Consider the following 6,000-nt stretch of genomic DNA (forward strand, 5'->3'; position numbering starts at 1 on the left):
TGGGGTTATTGCACAAGTTAAATTAAATTATTGCAGTGTGTGAAAAAGTCTCAGGGCCACTCAGAGGGAGGAGTTGTACAGTTTGATGGCCACAGGCAGGAATGATTTCCTGTGGCGCTCAGTGGTACATCTTGGTGGTATGAGTCTCCCACTGAAAGTACTCTTGTGCCTGACCAGCACATGGTGGAGTGGGTGTGAGACATTGTCCAAGATAGTTCGTAGCTTAGACAGCATCCTCCTCTCTGACACCACCATCAGAGAGTCACACTCCATTCCCACAACGTCACTGGCCTTGCGGATCAGTTTGTTGAGTCTGTTGGCGTCCGCCACCCTCAGCCTGCTGCCCCAGCACACAACAGCATAGAGGATAGCACTGGCCACCACAGACTCATAGAAAATCCTGAGCATAGTCCGGCAGATGTTGAAGGACCTCAGTCGCCTCAGAAAATAGAGACGGCTCTGGCCCTTCCTGTAGAGAGCGTTAGTGTTCTTAGCCCAGTCCAGTTTATTGTCAATGTGTACCCCCAGGTACTTATAGTCCTCTACAATGTCCACACTGACCCCCTGGATGGAAACAGGGGTCACCGGTGTCTTGGTCCTCCTCAGATCCACAGCCAGTTCCTTTGTCTTTGCCACGTTGAGCTGCAGATGGTTCTGCTCACACCATGTGACAAAGTTATCCACAACAGCCCTGTACTCATCCTCATCACCCTTGCTGATACATCCAACTATAGCAGAGTCATCAGAAAACTTCTGAAGATGGCAGGTCTCAGTGCAATAGCTGAAGTCCGTGGTGTAGAGGGTGAAGAGGAAGGGAGAGAGGACAGTCCCCTGCGGGGCCCCGGTATTGCTGACCACTGTGTCTGACACACAGCGTTGCAAGCGCACATACTGTGGTCTGCCAGTCAAGTAGTCTACAATCCAGGACACCAGGGGGGCATCCACCTGCATTGCTGTCAGCTTGTCACCCAGTAGAGCTGGACGGATGGTGTTGAACGCACTAGAGAAGTCAAAAAACATGACCCTCACAGTGCTCTCCGGCTTGTCCACGGTTGAGCAGGTAGATGATGGCATCCTCAACTCCAAGTCGGGGCTGATAGGCGAACTGGAGGGGGTCCAATAAAGCAAATCATGTTGGCTGGTCTATAGGGACAGAATTGAAATTACTTAAAAGGATGCTTGCAAATTGTTACTTTAATTGTTTTCTTAAAGTTACACGAGTGGATTATTTTTTTAAGTGTAGGCTATAATTGTAGGATCTAACCTGGTGGTTTGTGTTTATCAGGTACCTTTCTGTATATTTCACTATTAAAATCTGCTGATGAGTCGTAGTCCCACATGTCCATTATAAAACAAAAGAAATGTCATTTTACTGTTTTGCCGATGGCACTGGGAAACACTCAGACGCACCTCCAGAGTCTCGTCAACGTGTCTTATCCAGGAATAAATGCTCCATTTACATCATAAGGATTTACTGTAAATGCAAGTTGTGGATTGTTAAAAACAGAATATCTGCCCACCAGTGGTGATTACAAACAGGATGTGTGGGAAATTAATGCAGCCTCCATTATCAGTCATAAACTGCAGCAGTGTGTCTGTAGAGCAGTCAGCACAGCAGGGAATCACCCAGTGGCCACAGTCATATTTTTATATGAGTACAATCAACATACAGAAAGCAGGAAATATCTACTGTGGTGTCTTTATTATTATGTTGAACAGTTGCTTTAATGGTTGAATGTCAGTTTTTTAAGAAGAAAGTTTTCGGTGACAGCTCTCTCATATGAACCTCTGTGGTGTGAATCTCCTGTACAAAATGGCTGTATCCTCACAGACCTGCATTATTATAAACTACCTGGTTATGGATCACATCTCTCACCCTCAGCTATACACTGCCTCCTCTCCACCTTGCAATTCTTTAAAATTAGTTCTGTGTTGCTGACTGTTGCCGACATACAGTATTTTTATTCCTCTTTAAAGTCTTAGGGCTGCTGTGAAACTGTGCCCACTTAGGGCAACAAAAAAGTTGATCTTGGGTGCGTACGTACAATGGACAATCAAGAGAGGATGGCAGAAGAAATACCCACACACCACTTAAGCTGTGCTGCACAAGGGAGTCCTGATGAAAGTCAAGGACTGAAACATTTGCTGCTGTTTTTATCACTTTTTATTATTATTTTTTGCACTTTGTTTTTGTGCACAGATGTTCTGAATAAACTGACATTTTTTGGCATTGATCTCAACCTGAACCTTTTTTTTGTGGCTGTCCAGCTTAGTTGAATTGGTGTGCGTTTATGTCTTCTGCTGTCCTCCCTTTATTCCTCTTTAGGCATGACAAAAAAAGAAGTTATTTTTTTTAAAAACATGTATTTTTCAAGGAGTTTTCAGTTTTCATATGAAGAAATATAAACCGATGACAAAAACGATATGTGAAACAATAATAATATTGATTAATGTTGTTTAACTAGTATGTTCACATATTTAAACATATTCTCATTCTGTTCAATGCAATACAAAAGCATTGAACCTCACTGCTGACTCCTCAGCCTCTCCCCTCCCTCTTTCTACTTCTCCTGTACTTCTCTCCCTATGTCCCTCATCATTCAGCTCCTTGTTCTTGACTCCTCAGCTCCCCCCTGTAAAACTATCTATTTTTTTCAAGGAACATTTCCTATAAAAATATTGTCAGAATATTGTTTTTGGTACAAAAACTGCAAGCTGCATTTTAATAACATTAATCAATTGATTTAAAGTCATAAAAAAAGTCACTGCAGATGAAGTATTTTCAAGAACAACAAAGTTGCAGTAATACTATTGGTTGTAGTTAAAATATAGCCAGTGCTGCATGACGTCTAGTTTAGTGAACAGATGATGAATCATAACGCGTCCTAACATAAAATCAGTACTTGGAAATTGTTACAACTGTATCGCTCCTTACAGTTACTTAATGTTTCCCTTTTTTTTAACCTGTAAGGGTCTCCTCTTATTGAAGGCAAGATATTCTTGAGCCATACAACATTTCTTGCACTCTGTCGGCCATCTTGGTGATGGGAGATTTATATTGCACTTACAACACCTGGCCAGTGGGTGGCAGTGTACAACATGATGCACAAGGAGCCACTGTAATGGCCTACATGTAACTATAGCTTCAAAACCCATGTATATTCTCCTGTGACTCAAACTTTTGTTTGGTATGCATTTGTAATTTCTCCTGTTGGCTATGTGTTTAAAAAATTAAACATTGTCAACGGTAATAAAGTCCCAATGTCTTCAAACGAGTACTTCCTAATTAACAGCATCTTAGCTTGTTACTATTGAAAAATTGGTCAAATTTGTTGCCATGTCAAACTACAAACATTTTTAATCATGAATAAACAAGTTGTGGAGTGATCAGGTTTTGGACCTTGTCCACTTTCGTGTCAGGAGGATCGGCTGCAGACTGACTTGGCAGAGATGGCTGCCATCTTGTTTTTACATGGATTAATGTATTGTGCTCTTACTACCACTAGTGTCTACAAACAAAGACAACAGGGGCCTGTATCACGAAGCAGGATTAATGTCTTAGCGAGGTAACTTCAGGGTTAACCCTGGGTTTTCGGTCTCATGAAGCCGGTTCAGTTCTTATCGGGGTAGATCACCATGGTAACTTACTCTGAACGGCTATCCTGCTCCGGAGCAGGGTAAGTTCAGGGTTGAATCTGATCCTATAAAAAGCACCACCCACTGGCCAATCAGCTGTTCGGAAAAAAATGACTCCGCTGACAGAAATGCAGCCCAGTCATGACGGGAAGTTTAATTCATTTGATTGATTTTGATTTGAAAGTTTATTTTGAACATTAAAAAAGAAAAGAAAGCAACAACAACAGACAATGAAAAGATTGTTCAAAAAGGAGTGGAAAGAAGTCGAAATTTCATCCCACCCCTTCATAAGAAAGAAACTGATCATTTGCGGACACTTAATAGCACCATTAATTAGTGCCAACATTTTGTTTTGTTGGAGGAAATGATCCCTGTTAAAGATAATGGGCCTAATTGACAGCTTTGCTGCTGGAAATGTGGAAAGTAGCCTATCATGTCTACACTTCATGGTGTTTGAGGGATTTTCCTTTTTGTTTTTTAAAGAGGGAGACTAGGTATATTTTTGCGCAGCTGTTAATTTCTAACACAGCTCAATATCAGGATGATTTTATTCAGACTATCAATTTGGTGTTGATATGATTTAATTGTGGCGTCAGCTTTAAGCTTTATTGTAGCATATATAACGTTATGACAAAGAAGACCAATTTATCAGACGCAATGATGTTAGACGATAATTGTAATACACGCAATTCATCTGCGCAGCATTGATTTCATGGGATTCAAGGGTGTGATCAGTGTCAGATGTACAGGTACAGGTACTGTAGCTACTTGAACCAGTGATGAGTAATTTAACCTACACATCATTTTATTTGCTACCTTGTTTTGTCTTGATTTTTCCCTCTCTCCTCCTCTATTTCTTCTTTCCTGACCCGTTTTTTTTTCTTCTCTATTATGTGATTTCATTGATGTTTTGACAGGGGAATTTCTTTGATAAGCTTTTAGTGGCTTCTAACCTCTCCGGCACTTTTCTTTTTTTAATCTTGTAAATTTTATACTGTCTGTTTTTAACATTATGTGCAAATAAACTAATCTAAACTAAAACTAAACATTATTCATCCCGTTATGCGTTGCCACGCATGTTTCCTCCTCCTGAAGCTGCCTTTTCTGTAATGTTGCTTTTCTCCTCCTCATATTTTAGTAGAATTAATCTCTGATCCTCAAGAGAAATACTTTTTTTTCCTCACATACGGCGCTCTGTGAGGACGCTCCGTGACGCTGCGCTTCTCTCATGATTGTGATTGGTCCGCTGCGTGCGCGTTCACAGCTTTTGATAAAGCAACCCTGGGTTGAGTTACCGAGTTGATATCCAGCGTCGTGATACCGATTATCCTGATTGCCATTGTTAGGGTTAGTCAACCCAGGATAGGTCTGGGTAACCCAGGAAAGTTTGATCTCGCTTCGTGATACAGGCCCCAGGTCTGAGTAAAGTAGAATTGAGTATAAGGTCAAGTAAACCCAAAATATAATGACCTCATATGTGAACACAGGGTCTCAGGAGGATATACAAGAAAATAGCTTTTAAAAAGTTGTCCACTGTAGTGACCACGATGTGTGCAAGGTTTTTAAAATGTTCTAAAATTAGTGTCAAATGTTAGTAACTATTAAATATAAATGATCCTGGCCATTGAAATTAATGCAAAAATCGTAAATGTCATGGAGCATTTCATTTGACATCATTATAAAAACTAATTTTCTCTCAGCACCCCCAAACTCTGACTTCCAGCATCCCTGTCTTTGAGTCTGTACGTGTGAAGCGTGTCAATCCATACAGATAGCCTGACATGCCTCAAGTGACTCATCAAAAGACTTTTTAGTGTGAATGTGAAGATATCTTGACTTGCTTCCAGATAGAAATGAAGCAGATTGTCCATAATAACCTCCACTGGCAATTTCATTGCCACTTTCTGGGTAATGCAGATCTAAACTGTAACGGCTAAAAGCATTCTCGCTTTCATTATACTTTCACAGGAGTGGGTGTTGTTATTGTTGTAGACACAGTTTGTGTTGTGAGGTATTTTCCTCTATCTCTGTCTGGTGCCAGACATTTCCAGCTGTGTGTTCTGCTGCTTTCTTGTCAACAACAAAACACAGTGGATCTTTGATCAGAGGCCCCCATGAAGCAGGACATCCTCTGTAAACAAGGGTTTACAGAGGATGGTACAGAGAAAATATCCAGTGAGCGTCAGTTCTCTGGGTGAAAATGCCTTGTTGATGCCAGAGGTCAGAGGAGAATGGCCAGACTGGTTCAAGATGATAGAAGGGCAACAGTAACTCAAATAACCACTGGTTACAACCACGGTCTGCAGAAAACCATCTCTGAACCAACAACATGTCGAACCTTGAAGCAGATGGGCTACAGCAGCA

At 41.1% G+C, this 6,000-nt stretch overlaps 1 protein-coding gene across 1 annotated transcript in view; it reads left to right on the plus strand.

Annotated features, from left to right (window-relative positions):
* The window catches only part of kcnip3b (Kv channel interacting protein 3b, calsenilin), a 75,649-nt gene that overhangs the window by 40,470 nt on the left and 29,179 nt on the right, over window positions 1–6,000 (plus strand). The gene's annotated exons all lie outside the window — the stretch shown is intronic.

This window comes from Epinephelus moara, chromosome 8, assembly GCF_006386435.1.
Source record: "Epinephelus moara isolate mb chromosome 8, YSFRI_EMoa_1.0, whole genome shotgun sequence".
NCBI lineage: Eukaryota > Metazoa > Chordata > Actinopteri > Perciformes > Serranidae > Epinephelus > Epinephelus moara.